Genomic DNA, 18,351 nt, shown 5'->3' with positions numbered 1-18,351 from the left:
GTATCCAAACTCTCCAGTAGGTCCAGGTGGACACATCTAGTTGCCAAACACTTGAATAAGAATGCCCCAGTGCTTTTCCACACGATGACCTAGCTTGATCATCAAGGGGCCAAAGCAATCTACTCCTCTTCACCAGAAGCAATCCAGATCCATTCCCCTGTGCAGCCACTGACCTCCTTCGGAATGTTGAGATGCTCTGGAAGATGGACACCTTCTCCAACCGGAAGCTACAGGAGGTCACTCGCTCGGAACATGACTCCTATGCATTAGACCTCCTGGAGAAGAGCACCACCACCACTGAAATTTATAGTGTTCACAGGTATGAGACTCCACTGCTACAGGTGCCCAACCATCCTCCTCTGGCAACCACGACACGGGCTGTACTCCCACTACTGCGTGGAACGAAGCGGCGCCTGGTGAAGAATCCTGAGCTTGCAGAAGTTCATAACCGAGAGATTCATAACCTTGTGAAGGCAGGCTATGTCACTAAAGTGACAGCTCATGAAGAGGGAAACACACTCCGTGAATCTTGGTATCTCCCTCACCATGTTATCCAGCAACATAGTGGGAAGTACAGACTTGTATTCAACTGTTCATTCCAAGCTGCTGGTCAAAGCCTGAATGACTGTCTACTCCCCGGACCAACATTAGGTCCTTCCTTGCTTGGTGTCCTTCTCCGGTTCCGGCAGCATTCTACAGCCATCAGTGGAGACATCAAAGCCATGTTTCATCAGATTTGTTTACTGCCTTCCGACACCACACTGCTCCGGTTCATATGGCGATATATGGAAGGAGACGCAGAGCCCACCATCTATGAATGGCAAGTACTCCCATTTGGCACCACCTGCAGTCCTTGTTGTGCCATATACGCTCTGCAGAGACACTCACGGGAGCACCCAGAAAGTGACCCAGAGGTATGAGATTCAGTGGAAAATGCCTTCTATGTGGATAACTGCTTACAGAGCATCCCATCCACGGCTGAAGCGAAACCACTCCTTGATAAAGTACGGAATCTCCTGTCCAAGGGGGGATTTGAGGTCCGACAGTGGGGTGAGTAACAGAGTGGCGGTTATCCAGCACCACCCACCACAAGCCAGGTCCAGTAGCAGTGAACTATGGCTATCGCAGTCTGGCACTAACCCACAAGAACCCACTCTAGGACTGAGATGGAGCTGCATACCGGATACCCTTGGTTACAAGCACCGCTCAGCCATGAGTACCGAAACCCCCACTCTGCGCACCATCTATCGGACCCTGGCCAGTAAATACGATCCCCTTGGGTATATCCTGACATACACAACCCGGGCCAAAGTCTTAGTCCAGGACCTGTGGCCGACCAAGAGCGACTGGGATGAACCGATACACCCGGCTGACCTAGTGGAAAGGGAAAAAGAGTTATTGGAGCTCTCTGAAGCCCAAATGCCAAGATGTTATGTACCACCCTGTGCTGACCAACTGGGATCATGCCTGGAACTGCATGTGTTCTGTGACGCTTCAGAGCGAGCTTATGGGGCGGTTTCCTATCTAAGAGTGGAGGATAAGGCAGGCCACACCCATGTCTCCTTTGTCATGGCCAGGTCCAGGGTCTCACCCAAGAAGCAGTTGTCAATGCCTAGGCTGGAACTCAGTGCTGCCCTTTCCGGAGCTCAGTTGGCCTCTACCTTGCGAGCCGAGCTCACCTTGCCAATCCAACGGGTCATCAAATGGAGTGATTCGACCACTGTATTGACCTGGCTCAAGTCGGAGTCCTGCAGGTTTAAGGTGTTCGTCGGAACTCGCATTGCGGAAATCCAAGACCTAACAGAAGTCCAGGACTGGAGGTATGTTGATAGCATAAACAATCCTGCTGATGATGTTACTCGCGGTAAAACCCTTAAGGAACTGGCTCAACCCCATCGCTGGAGCTTGCGACCACCATTCTTATCCCAACCAGAGAACGAGTGTCTTGCTAATTGCTTATAATTTCCACCTGTTGTCTATTCCATTTGCACAACAGCATGTGAAATTTATTGTCAATCAGTGTTGCTTCCTAAGTGGACAGTTTGATTTCACAGAAGTGTGATTGACTGCGGAGTTACATTGTGTTGTTTAAGTGTTCCCTTTATTTTTTTAGCAGTGTATATATATCAGAACGAGCAATACCAAAGAGGTCGAACCAGTAATTGAAAGGTCACTGGTTCAAACCCTGATCGGACTAGGTAATACATCTGCCAATGTGCCCTTGAGCAAGGCACTTAACCCTAATTGCTCCTGTAAGTCGTTCTGGATAAATGACTAAAATGTTAAATATCTATATAATGGTGTGGAAAGACCAGAGCTGCCCAAACCTCTTCCTGGAGATCTACCATCCGGTATGTTTTCAGTCCAACCCTAATTTAAAACACCTGATTCTACTAATTAGCTGCTCAACAAGACCTTAACTAGCTGAATCAGATATGCTAAATTGGGGTTGGAGTGAAAACCTACAGGACAGTATATCTCCAGGAAGAGGGTTGGGCAGCCCTGGTATAGATTATACCAGGGATGGGAAACTCCAGTCCTCGGGGCAAGATTGGTGTCACACTTTTCCCTAGCCCCAGCTAACTCACCTGACTCACCTGACCTCACCTCACCTGACAATAATCCCTGGTATTGACAGTATATGAATAAAAAAGAAGCGTAGCCTACAGCAGTAGTTATAGTAGTCTGTACATTTGAGAGTGGTAACATTTCTCCAGCTGCGGGATTACCGAAACAGTGGCAGGGAATACTTTTGTTATTGTTTCAATTACTGATTGTCCCATTCAATTTCAATGGCGTTATACTGCGGCTCTTCCGCCATACAGATTACATCGATATATTAATGTCTGCTGTTTCCTTTAAAACAATACTCGCTTTTTTGATAACCAATCAAAATGACCTCGCTCTCTCCTGTTAAACCAGATTGTGGTAGGCTACATACATTGATGTCTATGGGCTCTTTATCTTGCGATACAGTTTGACGTCACTAGACTGAATCCAAGCTAACTGCTTCATCTGGGGCCTGTAGCAACAATGAAACCAGCACAGGGAGGATAGCTGCGCGCACGTTGTCAAATGGAAACTTGGAGGAGAAGAGAGGGGAAAAGGGGGGAGAGGAGGGGGAAGAGAGGGACCAGGGTGCGTCACCCGGCTCGCGCACGACCACCGGGTAGATTCTCTGTTAAATCCCCAGGGAGCTCGCACCTGGATGAGAAATGTTTTTAATGTATGGCACATGTAAAAAGCGACGTTCACATGCGCGTTTCCATGATATCTTCCTGATACCCAGCCATTCATTTATTGATCCATATCTATGAGGCCATACAAGCCACTGTATTAAGTCATGTTGTCCATTTGAGAATACATTCTAGGCTTTTAAATTATATCACGTGTGGGGATGTGACCTTGACAACGTTATCTTCCTGGTTCTTAAAAAAATGGCTTCCATAAAAAATTGCCAGTGTTATGGACATGTGTGTAATTAATAATTATACTTTTTGTGAGTTTGATATTCGAATTGTTTCTAGTAACTGAATATTTCAGGAATAGTTAAGTGAGTTTTCAGGACTGTGTAATAGTTCTTTCACATTAAAGATGCACTATGCAGAAATCGCTCCGCCATTTCCTGGTTGCTAAAATTAGGAAAGTTTGCCTAGTTCCAGTTAATGTCACAAAACTATCAAGTATAGTTCAGAGAATCATTGTACCATGTAAACTGCTGTGAATGTTTTTTCAGCTGTTGGAAGCTGGTGTACAAAACCTGAAAGTAAAAGATGCAAAAACAAAATGTTAGAATGGGTCGCAAAGAAAGAACACACATAGAACATGGAGGGGGTGCAACTCAATATTTCAAGGTCATTTAGCACCTCTATTCATATCTCACTCCCCACTTCTAGTACCCCCCTCTATCCTCACCCTCTAGCCCTCCTCCATCTCTCTGATGACGGTGATGGTAATTTCTCTCTCTGTCTCTTCCTTTTTAACTCCACCCTCTAGCTCGCCTCCATCTCTCTGCTGACTGTGATGGTAACCCCTCTATTCAATTCAATTCAATTCAAGGGCTTTATTGGCATGGGAAACATGTGTTAACATTGCCAAAGCAAGTGAGGTAGACAACATACAAAGTGAATATATAAAGTGAAAAACAACAAAAATTAACAGTAAACATTACACATACAGAAGTTTCAAAACAGTAAAGACATTACAAATGGCATGTCTCCTCTATCTCTCTCTCTTTCTACCCCACCTCTCTCTCTCTCCCTTTCTACCCCACCCCCTCCCTCTTTACTGATAGCTGTAATGGTAGCTGTAATGGTTGTCTGTCTGTCTGTCACCTCCCCAGGCTAACAGTGGACACAGCAGAACCAGGCTCAGCCTAGTGACAACCCCCCAGTGTTGCTCTGACGTCACACCACCACTCAGTGAATGCAAAGGCACTTTACACATTTTCAGGTCTGACTCAAACAACTATCTCTTTCATGTACAGTGCATTCAGAGTATTCAGCCTTATTCTAAAATGTATTTAATTTAAAAAAATCCTCATCAATCTACACAAAATACCCCATAATGACAAAGCGAAAATAGGTTTTGAGGATTTTTTTGCTAAATTATTCAAACAGAAATACCTTATTTACGTAGGTATTCAGACCCTTTGCTATGAGCCTTGAAATTGAGCTCAGGTGTATCCTGTTTCCATTGATCCTCCTTGAGATTGGAGTCCACCTGTGGTAAATTAAATTGATTGAACATGATTTGGAAAGGCACACACCTGTCTATATAAGATCCCACAGTTGTCAGTGCATGTCAGAGCAAAAACCAAGCCATGAGGTCAAAGGAATTGTCCGTAGAGCTCCGAGACAGGATTGTGTCGAGGCACAGATCTGGGGAAGGGTACTAAAAAATGTCTGCAGCATTGAAGGTCCCCAAGAACACAGTGGCCTCCATCATTCTAAAATGGAAGAAGTTTGAAACCACCAAGACTCTTGCTAGAGCTGGCTGCCCGGTCAAACTGAGCAATTGGGCGAGAAGGGCCTTGGTCAGGGAGGTGACCAAGAACCTGATGGTCACTCTGACAGAGCTCCAGAGTTCCTCTGTGGAGATGGGAAAATCTTCCAGAAGGACAACCATCTCTGCAGCACTCCACCTATCAGGCCTTTATGGTAGAGTGGCCAGATGGAAGCCACTCCTCAGTAAAAAGCACATGACAGCCCGCTTGGAGTTTGCCAAAAGGCACCTAAAGGACTCTCAGACCATGAAAACAAAATTCCCTGGTGTGATGAAACCAAGATTGAACTATTTGGCCTGAATGTCAATTGTCATGCCTGGAGGAAACCTGGCACCATCCCTACGGTGAAGCATTGTGGTGGCAGCATCATACTGTGGGGATGCTTTTCAGCGGCAGGGACTGGGAGACTAGTCAGGATCGAGGGAAAGATGAACGGTGCAAAGTACAGAGAGATACTTGATGAAAACCTGCTCCAGAGCGCTCCGGACCTCAGACTGGGGCGAAGGTTCACCTTCCAACAGGACAACGACCCTAAGCACACAGCCAAAACAAATCAGGAGTGACTTCGGGACAAGTCTCTGAATGTCCTTGAGTGGCCCAGACAGAGCCCGGATTTTAACCTGATCAAACATCTCTGGAGAGAACTGAAAGAAACTGTGCAGCGACGTTCCCCATCCAACCTGGCAGAGCTTGAGAGGATCTGCAGAATAGAATGGGAGAAACTCCCCAAATACAGGTGAGCCAAGCTTGTAGCATCATACCCAAGAAGACCCGAGGCTGTAATTGCTGCCAAAGGTGTTTCTACAAAGTACTGAGTAGAGGGTCTGCATAAACAATTTAAAAATCAGTTTTTTCTTTGTCTTTACAGGGTATTGTGTGTAGAATGATAAGGAACATTTTATTTAATCTGTTTTAGAATAAGGCTGTAACGTAACAAAATGTGGAAAAAGTCAAAGGGTCTGAACACTCTCCAAAGGCACTGTAGTATCTCTCAATTTTTTTTCCACTGGACCATGCGAAGTGGGTCATCTGTGTTTGCATAACCAGACAGAGGTTGGGCAGGGAAGTGGGTCAAGCGTGGGAGGGGCCAGGGTGGGGGCATCGAATGATCTGATTGGAGGAGAGGTAGATGTGGCCCTCTTGAATCTGGTGACATTAGCTGCCGCCACCCCCCACCCCCTTTCTCTCTCTCTAAAAGTGACACTATTAGAAAAGCACTCCAAAAAAGACTAAACACACTGTACAGTATATATTTGTAATTTCAACTAAAGATTTGCATCACTGCAGTAGCCAGTCAGCCTGTATCTTTAGTGAGGGCTAAAATAGATATGAATGCCTGCAGGGCTGGAAGCAGGTAGACAGAGGATCACTGTGGAGTGGGAGAGCCCTTTCTCTCTGTGACGTGCAGGTCCTGACATCCACTGACGTAAAGCATGGTGGGTGGACAGGAGCTCCCAAAATGGAATAACTGTCCATTCTTTCTGACTGAGAAAAAAATATGCACTTTACTCCATTAGCACATACAGTACACACACACACACACAGAGAGAAACTCTTCTATCCGTGTCTCCAGAGCACAAAGAGGTGGCTGGCTCAGATGTTTTCTCACACCTTCCTGCCACTTTTCATCAGAAATTCTTCCCAAAGTGATCTAAAATCAGCTTCTCCTGTGCAAAAGACAAGATTGTGAGGTAACACGCCAAACAGGCTCTTAACCAGATATTCAGAAGAGGTAAATGAGAGGCCTGGTAATGTTGTAAGTTAGTTAGTACACAGTACTAGGTCACACAGCACTATGGACCTTCTGGCCCTGATGGAGCCCTGCCTGCCTCTACGTCAGTGGAGGTGCCATAGTAGGACAGGCTCATTGCACTGTCTGGAATGGAATAAATGGAACGGAGTCAAACATGTGGTTTCCATATGTTTTATGTGTTTGATACCGTTCCATTCATTCCATTCCAGCCATTACAATGAGCCCATCCTTCTATAGCTCCTCCCACCAGCCTCATCTGCTCTCCAGTGACAGCAGCCCACTTTACACCTGAGTGAAAGGAGACTTACGTAACACTGGGGTATGATATGCAAGGTCACAGATAGCAGAGGAACTAAGGTACACAGCATGGCAGAGATCAAGCACCTATGATGTGTATTCTACTTACACACAGGTTAGCATTGCTATTAGAGACCGTATCTATGAGAGAATTCAATAATGTGAACATGAATCCATGAGTTGAATTTCAGTTCACTTCCTGAATTGATTGGGTTAAATGAGGTTGACAACAAGCGTCACAACCCTGCAACAAAGCATTGGAGTCTAGGCAGTTGCCATTTATTCTAAGGCTTCACAACGTATCAAAGGGTTATTTTCTGTCTGAGAACAGAATGTGAACACAGAACACCTCTAGTGTTTATGGGAAAGGTCATCACTGTTACTTTAGATGTCATGGGCAGCATCTTATTATGAACTGAACTTTGATATTAACATTTGCATTAATTGCATGCTAATTTTAAACCCTGTAATAATCCTGTTTTGGGAAAGCAATTATTATGGTGATTGAATTATGATTGAGCATCAATGGAAGAGCTTGTCCTTCAATCAGAGGCATTGTGATGTAGAGAGATGATGCTACCCCTTAGAGAACAGAGTACAGTGTTTGTCTGAGCTGGCAGTACAACCAGTCTGACTCATGACAGACAGAACTAAACTCTCTCTCATCCACCACCTCTGCCTCTCACCCCTCATCAGCATCAAACTCTCCACGGAAGCAGCTTTGTGTGTGTTTTGTGTGTGTGTGTTTTGTGTGTGCCCCTACGTGCGCATTTGTGGGTCTGTGAGCCAGTTACTGTTGTTTCAACAGAGAGAGACCGAGAGAGACAGAGAGAGACAGAGACAGAAAGTTCTCACTTTCTCTCTCTAACAAAGTTCTATCATGTTAACATAGATATTAGTGAACCATAATATATCTGAACTAGGCAAAAACATTGTGCAGTGTATCTTTTTACATTTGCACTTTAAATGAATTTAATCTGAGCATCATGCTTCAACAAAGAGTATATTTTCGCCACCTCAGCTTCTATTGAACAGTGTGGGTTGGGGTCAAATCTTTCTCTAGATGCCCTCTGTGATGGTATGACCACATTTGGTCAAGGTCAATCTTCATGGGTCAGTGAGAATCCCTTTCAGAGGTTATTAACATGGCCACTTAGTGGTTTGTTCCGTTTTCCCCTGGTCACTCCACAGAGCAGACAGGTCACAGGCGGTGAGAGGGCCTTTGGGAAGACACACAGAATGAAGGTGGTGGGGAGGAGGTGTGTGTGCTAGTCATGCTTTAGGTAACAGTATGCAGACTTGTAGTAGACATCCCTGCAGTAGCCAACCCACTTCCCACTGTAAGGTTCAGAGGTTAGATATTAGCTATTCGTCTCTGCCCCAAGGGCCTGTGTTTGACACAAACATGCAAATGAGAGTAAACTAAAAACAGCTGTTTTCTCTTCTCGCTCTATCTGTGGTAACTATCTCTTGCTTATCTTCTCTCGTCTTGCTTTTTCACTCACTCCCTCTCCCTCTTTGTCATACAGAACCCTGTCAAACTCTGTACAGTTAGAGAAAACAGAGGTGGTGTAAAGGAGGACAGGAAGGAGGACAAGAATGAGGAGGTGGAGGGAGGAGGAGAAGGGCAGAGAAGAAGAATGAGAAGGAGGACAGGGAGGAGGAGGAGAAGGAGGAAGGAGGAGGAGAAGGGAGGAGAAGAAGAATGAGGAGAAGAAGGGAGGAGAAGAAGAATGAGGAGGTGGAGGGAGGAGGAGATGAAGAATGAGAAGGAGGACAGGGAGGAGGAGAAGGAGGAAGGAGGAGGAGAAGGGAGGAGAAGAAGAATGAGGAGAAGGGAGGAGAAGAAGAATGAGGTGAAGAAGGGAGGAGAAGAAGAGTGAGGAGGTGGAGAAAGGAGAAGAATGAGGAGGTGGAAGGAGGAGAAAAATTAGGAGATAGAGAAAGGAGAAGAATGAGGAGGTAGAGGGAGGAGAAGAATGAGATGGAGAAGGAGGTTGAGGGAGGAGGAAGTGGAGAAAGGAGAAGGAGGTGGAAGAGAAGGAAGAGAAAAGGAGGTGGAGAAGGGGTGACCATTAGGAGATAGAGAAAGGAGAAGAATGAGGAGGTAGAGGGAGGAGAAGAATGAGATGGAGAAGGAGGTTGAGGGAGGAGGAAGTGGAGAAAGGAGAAGGAGGTGGAAGAGAAGGAAGAGAAAAGGAGGTGGAGAAGGGGGGGTGACGTTGCATGAGATGTGGCGTTTTGGTTTATATGCTTTGACTGAGGGGGAAGGATGCAAAAGGGGGGTGAAGAAAACCAAAGACATGCTCTCTTCCCCTGCTCTGCTTCCTGGTCTGTCCTTATAAAAATCCTGTGATTTCACACAACGTGCTCCATTGTGCCCTGTTCCTGCTGGCTAAAGAGCCATTTCCCGGTAGGGATTGGCCCCTGAAAATGGTGGACGTGATGTCTGAATGTTGAGCAAGGGAGGGAGGTGAGTGAAGGGAAAAGGTTACTCTGATGCTACCAGAGATTGACAGATAAGGACTGTAGCCTACAGTATGTGTAAACTGGCCAGTGTCCATAGAGATAGACACACATAGGTGTGCACATGGCCGGGCAGATGCGTGCAAACAGACACACTTCTCACAAACAGAACAGAGACAAAAAAAGGCAAACAGTCAGACCTCAACACATATAACACCCTCACACTCGAAATCAGAGTTTCCCAAACTCTATCCTGGGGCCCTCCCTGGGTGCACGTTTTGGTTTTTGCCCTCGAACTACACAGCTGATTCAGATAACAAACTGATTCAGATAACAAATTTGAATCCGTTGTGTAGTGCTAGGGCAAGAAAACGAAATGTGCACCCAGGGGGGTCCCGGGACCGAATTTGGGAAACACTGGTCTACATCATCACCTGAGGCTGTTCCGTTTCCCTGAGGGTAGAATGGTGGGATGGAGGGGTGTTTGGGTGGCAGAAGGGGAGGTCCACTGACCCGTGAGAGACAGAGAGCACAGTCTGGTGCTCACATTACATCCCATCATCATCTCGCCACTCTCCGTCTCCCTCTACACCAACACCCTGTCTCATCCTCTAATGCACAGTAACAGGCGTTGAGGCATTGACATAACATTCAACGCATGGGTCCTGTGTTGTGACCCTGGTGGTAAGATCATGTGACTGTTCTGGCGTGAGCTGACTGCAGATCTGAGGCGGTGATCAGGTGTACCAGAGGGGTTGGCGCTCAGGGACAGGTAGCCTGCGTCTAACCGGGTGACATAACCGACACCGAGGGCCCAGTTACGAGCATTCTTCGTCATCGCTTACACCCCTTTGCCCGTGCTGAAACTGATAGTGCTCAATTAGTGCAACCAAGAGACACCCCAGGGACATGTTATCCACACCACCTGTGTATGTGTGTGTGCACGCATCTCTCTCGCTCGCTCTGTTATACATTTACTGTTATGAATACAGTGTCTTGACTCTGTCCCTCTCACAGGTGTCAAATATATATATTTATCTCTCTCTCGTGTTTTGTCTTAATGCTGGGAGTTTGAATGAGTTCTAGGCCCATGGTGTGAGTGTGAATGAGAGTCTGAATTTTAAGGTTATGTCTGTCTGTATAAAGAAGGTTGTGTATGTCCAGGCCTATGTGTATGTAACACATTTCTGTATAAGGCCCAGTGTGATTACGAGCTCTGCGAAAGATGGGGGAGATCAGGAAAGAGAGGAGGAAGAGGGGAAGGCACTCAAACAGAGAACAGGAAGATGAACAGGAACATGTAGAAGAGTTGCTGACATGAATGATGTTGATGGAGGAGAGGAAGTGGAGTTTTCCACAATAAGTCATTCAAGTAAAAGGGAGGGAAGAGGACAGATGCCCCGGCGACTTACACTGAATTCTTCCCACAGCTCTATGTTCGCTACATACCTCAGTCTGAGACTATCATTGTTGAAGTCGTTTGTGGTGACGTCAAAATGAGGGGTGTTTTCCAAAACGATTTCTGGGACCAATCAGAACGGTTAGAATGTGTTTGCGTTCTAGAAAGTAACAGGGAGTTACTCAGATCCAGACTCATTGCGGAGACCAAACTAATGTCAGTGGACATGGCGTAGCGTTTGGAGGGATTAGAGGAAAGGTTAGGGTTAGCGTCACACTTTACATTCAGCTGAACAGACACCAAGTGGTTAGTGGTGGGGAGCAAAACTTGTCTGCTACTTTCCAATCGTCACAACTCAGTCATTGTTTTATGTACATCCACATACTATGGTATGAATACTATCTTATTCACTGTAGTGTTTTGATGACTTTACTGTAGTCCGCAAAAATATTTACGAAGGTGTTGCGGACATGACTGTAGTATACTGTAGTATTTACAGTTTAGTATAAATACTGTAGTAACAAAATAGTATATACTAGAGTAATTACTTTAGTGTATTTGCAAAGTAGTATACTGTAGTATTTACTGTATTGTTTTATCAGACATTACATTCAATTGATTGGACATGATTTGGAAAGGAACACACACCTGTCTATATAAAGGTCCCATAGTTGACAGTGCATTTCAGAGCAAAAACCAAGCCATGAGGTCGAAATAATTATCCGTAGACCTCCGAGACAGGATTGTGGGTCAATGCACAGATCTGGGGAAGGGGACCAAAACAATTCTGCAGCATTGAAGGTACCAAAGAACACAGTGACCTCCATTTTTAAATTGAAGAAGTTTGGAACCCCCAACAATACCACCGTCCTGCCAAACTGAGAAACTGGGGAAGAAGGGCCTTGGTCGGGGAGGTGACCAAGAACCTGATGGTCACTCTGACAGAGCTCCAGAGCTCCTCTGTGAAGATTGGGACACAACCTAACTACTTGTCATAGGGACAACCTAACTACTTGTCATAGGGACAACCTAACTACATGTCCTATGGACAACCTAACTACTTGTCCTATGGACAACCTAACTACATGTCATAGGGACAACATGTCCTATGGACAACCTAACTACTTGTCCTATGGACAACCTAACTACATGTCATAGGGACAACCTAACTACTTGTCCTATGGACAACCTAACTACATGTCCTATGGACAACCTAACTACTTGTCCTATGGACAACCTAACTACTTGTCCTATGGACAACCTAACTACATGTCATAGGGACAACTGAACTAAATGTCATAGGGACAATCTAACTATATGACATAGGGGAAGCTTAGTGGGTCAGGGATCCAGACAATGTAATCTGTATACTGTATGTGGGGTCAGTAAGAGGACAAGCTTGAGTAAAGCAGCCTCTTAGCAGGAGGAACAGAGCAGAGCGTATCCGACTGACCGGGTAACATACATACAGAGCAGATATGAGACAGATATTAAAGTGGCTTAAACACTGAATCACTCCAAACCAATGTCACCCTCCTCCCACTGAATCCTGGGTAAATAATCGATTACCCACAGGCCTGGAGAGGGGGAGAATGAAAGGAGGAGAGAAAAGGAGGGGAGAGGGATTAGCGATCATGTGGTTGTTCTGTCCTTTTGAGCAAAGATCAAATGACCATGGCCAAATAACATAAATGAAAATGTGCTTTTCTCTGAACACAAACCACTTAAAACTTCCTCTTGACGCATTGAATGTAATTAGTTGACCTGAACAAAACTCCCTGACCATCCATCCTCTTTAGAGTATTCTGTCAATGCGCAAAACAATTCACTTTTCAGGATATCGGTAGCTTAAAGTAACGTTTAAACAACAGATTTTAATGAAAGTTGTCTGTCTGTCTGTCTGTCTGTCTGTCTGTCTGTCTGTCTGTCTGTCTGTCTGTCTGTCTGTCTGTCTGTCTGTCTGTCTGTCTGTCTGTCTGTCTGTCTGTCAGTCACCCTTGAGTCTTCGTGCATGCTCCAGAGTAATTACAGGCAAAATCATGAGCTGAAAAAGAAGCCTACGTGAGATGTTTGTTTTTAATTCAGGGTTAGGTGTAAAGGTTAGACCAAGGGTTAGGGTTCAAATTGTTTTGTAGTTCCAAGTAGCATTCTAGACAGCAAGTCCACTGTAGCATGGAAAAATCATAAGGGCCGGTCTTCAATGAGTCTTCACATCAATGGAAGAGTGGACCCATGTGCTATTACTGCCCCCTTGTGTGGAAACTGCATACTGACTGTGCAACAGTCATTCACTGTAATTCTTTCACAAGCATGATGGGACGATTTAGACTTAGGAAATGAACTCCTTTCCTACGCACTCCTTTCCTACGCACTCCTTTCCTTCGCACTCCTTTCCTACGCACTCCTTTCCTACGCACTCCTTTCCTACGCACTCCTTTCCTACGCACTCCTCAGTAGTTGGTATTCAGACTTACTTTATGCAGGTGTGTAACGGGTTTTGCAGGTGTGGTTCCCTTGCGGGCACTGAGTAAATGTAGCTGAAAACCCTCCCACTTGATGGCCAGCAGATACCCTAAATGAAAACTTTGTGAGGGATTTCAGTACATTTATCTAAAACCATCCCTTTAAATTAGGTGTACTTTTTAACTAGACACTTTGACAGACTCACTAGAATATATGGAGAAAATGGTTCAGAATATTAGGGATCAATGAAAGAAAGCCACGTACAGCGCATACGGAAAGTATTCAGAGGTTTTCCACATTTTGTTACATAACAGCCTTATTCTAAAATTGATTAAATAAATAAAAATCCTCAGCAATCTACACACAATATACATAAGGACAAAATGAAAACGGGTTTTTAGACATTTTTGCAACTGTATATTTCTTTTTTACAGAAATACCTTATTTACATAAGTATTCAGACCCTATGCTATGAGACTCGAAATTGAGTGCATCCTATTTCTATTAATCATCCTTGAGATGTCTCTACAACGTGATTGGAGTCCACCTGTTGTCAATTCAATTGATTGGACATGATTTGGAAAGGCACACACCTGTTTAAATAAGATCCCACAGTTGACAGTTCATGTTAGAGCAAAAATAAAGCCATGAGAACTGAATATGGCACCAGAAGAAATGGCAGCAGTTTTACGGGCACCTAACCAATTGTGCCGACTGACTAACCGGTGTCTGTATGTGGCATCGCTACATTTATAGGTCAAAGGAATTGAGGTCAAAGGAATTGTACGTAGAGCTCCGAGACAGGATTGTGTTGAGGCAGAGATCTTGGGAAGAGCACCAAAACATTTCTGTAGCATTGAAGGTCCCCAAGAACACAGTAGCCTCCATTATTCTATAATGGAAGAAGTTTGGAACCCCCACCAAACCACCGCCCTGCCAAACTGAGCAAATGGGGAGAAGGGCCTTGGTTGGGGAGGTGACCAAGAACCTGATGGTCACTCTGACAGAGCTTCAGAGTTCCTCTGTGGAGATGGGGAACCTTCCAGAAGGTCAACCTTGGCCTGAATGCCAAGCGTCACGTCACGTCTGGAGGAAACCTGGCACCATCCCTATGGTGAAGCACGGTGGTGGCAGCATCATGTTGTGGGGATATTTTTCAGCAGCAGGGACTGGGAGACTAGTCAGGATCGAGGGAAAGATGAACGGAGCAAAGTACAGAGAGATCCTTAATGAAAAAACTTGCCCCAGAGCGCTCAGGACCTCAGACTGGAGCAAAGTTTAACCTTCAAACAGGACAACGATCCTAAGCACACAGCCAATACAATGCAGGAGTGGCTTCGGGACAAGTCTCTGAATGTCCTTGAGTGGCCCATGCAGAGCCCGGGACTTGAACCCGATCAAACAGTTTAAACATATTGTCCAAACATACCAAGATTATTGTCCAAACATACCAAGACAATCGTGAAGAGGGCACTACAAAACCTTTTCCCTCTCAGGAGACGGAAAAGATTTGGCATGGGCCCCCAGATCCTCAAAAGATTCTATAGCGCACCATAGAGAGCATCCTGACCGGCTGCTCGGCATCTGACCGTAAGGCACTACAGAGGGTAGTGAGAAAGGCCCAGTACATCACTGGGGCCAAGCTTCCGGCCATCCAGGACCTATATAAAGCCCATAAAATTGTCAGACTCCAGTCACCAAAGTTATAGACTGTTTTCTCTACTTCCGCACGGCAAGCGATACCGGAGCGCCAAGTCATGCGTCCTCCGATACACAACCCAACCAGCCGCACTGCTTCTTAACACAGCGTGCATCCAACCCGGAAGCCAGCCGCACCAATGTGTCGGAGGATACACCGTGCACCTGGCAACCTTGGTTAGCGCACACTGTGCCCAGCCAGCCACAGGAGTCGCTGGTGCGCGATGAGACAAGGACATCCTTACCGACCATGCCCTCCCTAACCCGGGCGACGCTAGGCCAATTGTGCGTTGCCCCACGGACCTCCCGGTCGCGGCCAGTTACGACAGAGCCTGGGCGCGAACCCAGGGACTCTGATGGCACAGCTGGCGCTGCAGTACAGCGCCCTTAACCACTGCGCCACCCGGGAGGCCCTTATTGTGTTACTTTTTATTATTACTTTTTATTTTAGCCTACTTGGTAAATATTTTCTTCTTCTTGAACTGCACTGTTGGTTAAGCATTTCACGGTAAAGTCTACTTTTTGTTGAATTCGGTGCATGTGGCAAATAAAGTTTCTCTGGAGAGACCTGAAAATAGCTCAGCAGCAACACTCCCCATGTAGAAACACCTCCACTACACCTTCCTTTCTTTGATCTCCACCCCAAAAGAATAGCGGGTGAATAGAATACCATTCTCATGCTTAAGTTCAAGGTCAGAATACACATAGATATAAAAGTAAATTAAAAAAGGCAAATACGTTCCTTTAACGCTCACTAAACTGTCGGAATTCCCACTATGACCATAATATATACATACACACCTCCTACGCACATGCAAAACTGTGATAAACAGAAAAACATGTCCACACATATGCACAATAGCTTTCTCGCTAACTCACTGCACCACCCTGGGCACACTGCCATCCAGGAAGCCTCTCATTGCTCTGGATGACTAGGTGCTTTCACTCTCTCTGAGGCTAACATGAGCAAAACTCTCAAAAGAGTGAATACTCACAAACCGCCAGCCCAGATGGCATCCCTGGCTTCGTCCTCAGAGTGTGTGCTGACTAGCTGGTGGGCTTCTTCTCGGACATCTTCAAACTGTCCCTGTCCTAGGCTGTAGTCCCCACCTGCTTCAAGGAGACCACCATCATCCCAGTGCCACCCTCTGCAACTGGATCCTGGACTTCCTGATGGGCAGACCACATGCTGTGAGAATTGGTAACAACACCTCCTCCACACTGACTCTTAATACCAAGGCCCCCCAGGGGTGTGTCCTCAGTCCTCTGCTGTACTCCCTGTTCCCCCACGACAGCGTAGCTTTGCAGGACCCCATCATGTTTGCTGACGACACCACGGTTGTAGGCCTGATAACTAACAACAATGAGTCAGCCTATTGGAAGGAGGTAAGTGAACTGGCATTATGGTGCCAGGAGAACAGCCTCTCAACAAAACAAAGGAGTTGATTGTTGACTTCAGAAAGCATAGCAGGGAACATACCCTGATCTACATCAACAGGACTGCAGTAGAGTTTTAAGTTCCTCAGCGTCCACATCATGGGGACTTGACATGTACCAACAGCACCATCACTCTTGTCAAGAGGGCGCAACAGCATCTCTACTTCCTATGGCCTCTGAAGAAATTCGGCATGCCACCCCAGGTCCTCTCCAAATACAAATAATACTGCATCACGACCTGATACGGGAATTGCTCCATCCACAACCGCAAGGCCATCCTCTAGTGGGTGGTGAAGATGCCCGAGTTCATCACTGGGACCGTGCTCCGACCCATCCAGGACATCTACTTGAAGCAGTGCCTGAGGAAGGCCTGCAGCATAATCAAGGACCCGACACACCCCAGCCACAAGTTGTTCACTCCCTTACGGTCGGTCTGATACCAACAAGCTCAGAGACAGTTTCTATCTACAAGCCATCAGACTGCTGAACACTTGAACTGGACAGACCACCTGCACTGACCCTCACACCTTAGCACACACATACACCTCTGCTGGTACCGGACTCTTATTGCTAAATGCTGTGCAATTTAAACACTTTCCCCCCCAATTCCCTCTTCCCCAAAACGTGTAATCATTGGACAATAAATTGTGTCTTCCTGTATTATACTTATGCTAAAATGTTTTCTATTCTACTGAGCCATTTACTTTTTGTTTGTATTCTTATCTTTTATTATTTCTTGTTACGTTGTCGAGAAGGAACCTGCAAGTAAGCATTCTGTCGGACGGTGTATACCATGTGTATCCCGTACAGTGGCGATTTTACCATAAATCTTGGTGGGGCAAGCCACTACACAACACAACACTAACCAATACATTAATTGCACTATAACGGTGACAAACGGTGCCCAAAAACTGTTAGGACCTACATAAAGCTCTCCCAACAGCAGAGCTTTAGTTTCAGCACTATTTAGTGCCACTACACCTGGCTATTAGCAAAGCCTTTTCTGGCAGTGAAACAGTTCATTCAGCCTCAATTACTGCCTAATTAAAAAACATAGCTGATATGGGTGACTTGCTTAAACAAATGTGGTTTCTACTGACAATTGAGATGTACAAACAATGGCATAAGGGAATGATGAGCGCATAAGAGGCAATCACTAATTTCGATGAAGATATGAATGAGCTAAGACAGACAGTGTCAAAAAAAGTATTTGTTCAGCACTTTTGAAATACAGTGACAGAATTCAGAATGTGGGCCGTTCTTACAGTATTCTCCCTGTACACCAAGTCAGAACTGTAGGATACATAAAGGGGGCATATAAGCAGACAATGAAAGCTCAAACAGAGCCCCAGAGTTCACAGTTGTCTTGAACTCACTGATTGACAGCATGGCCAATGTATTCACCCTTTTCTGGCCTGTGGTGTTGCATGTGAATGTTTATCCTTTTAAACTTGGAAAATAGACCCTTAAACCCAGACTTGGACCATACACCCTTTCCAACAAATAGCAGGGGAAGCAAAATAGTGATTGCTTTGCTACGCTTGCAGTTAGCCACTGATTCCTTCCAAACCACTCATTGTTGAATTTGCAATTTACAACTTGTTGGGTAATGTTTATGTCCAATGGCCGATGAGCACTGATAAGTTTATCTATAATTTTTCATACGACAAGGATTTTCCAGTAGATTGATGACATGATTCATGAAGATGACTGCTCGTCTAGCTTGCTAGCTAAAATTTTGAAATTATCAGTCCAATCAAGGCTACGGTAGATATAACATGATTTGATGTCATTGGCCACAGATAAAATGACATTGAGCCTTCTTGGATGGGC

This window comes from Oncorhynchus tshawytscha, linkage group LG03, assembly GCF_018296145.1.
Source record: "Oncorhynchus tshawytscha isolate Ot180627B linkage group LG03, Otsh_v2.0, whole genome shotgun sequence".
NCBI lineage: Eukaryota > Metazoa > Chordata > Actinopteri > Salmoniformes > Salmonidae > Oncorhynchus > Oncorhynchus tshawytscha.
Note: the sequence above shows the minus strand (reverse complement) of the source record.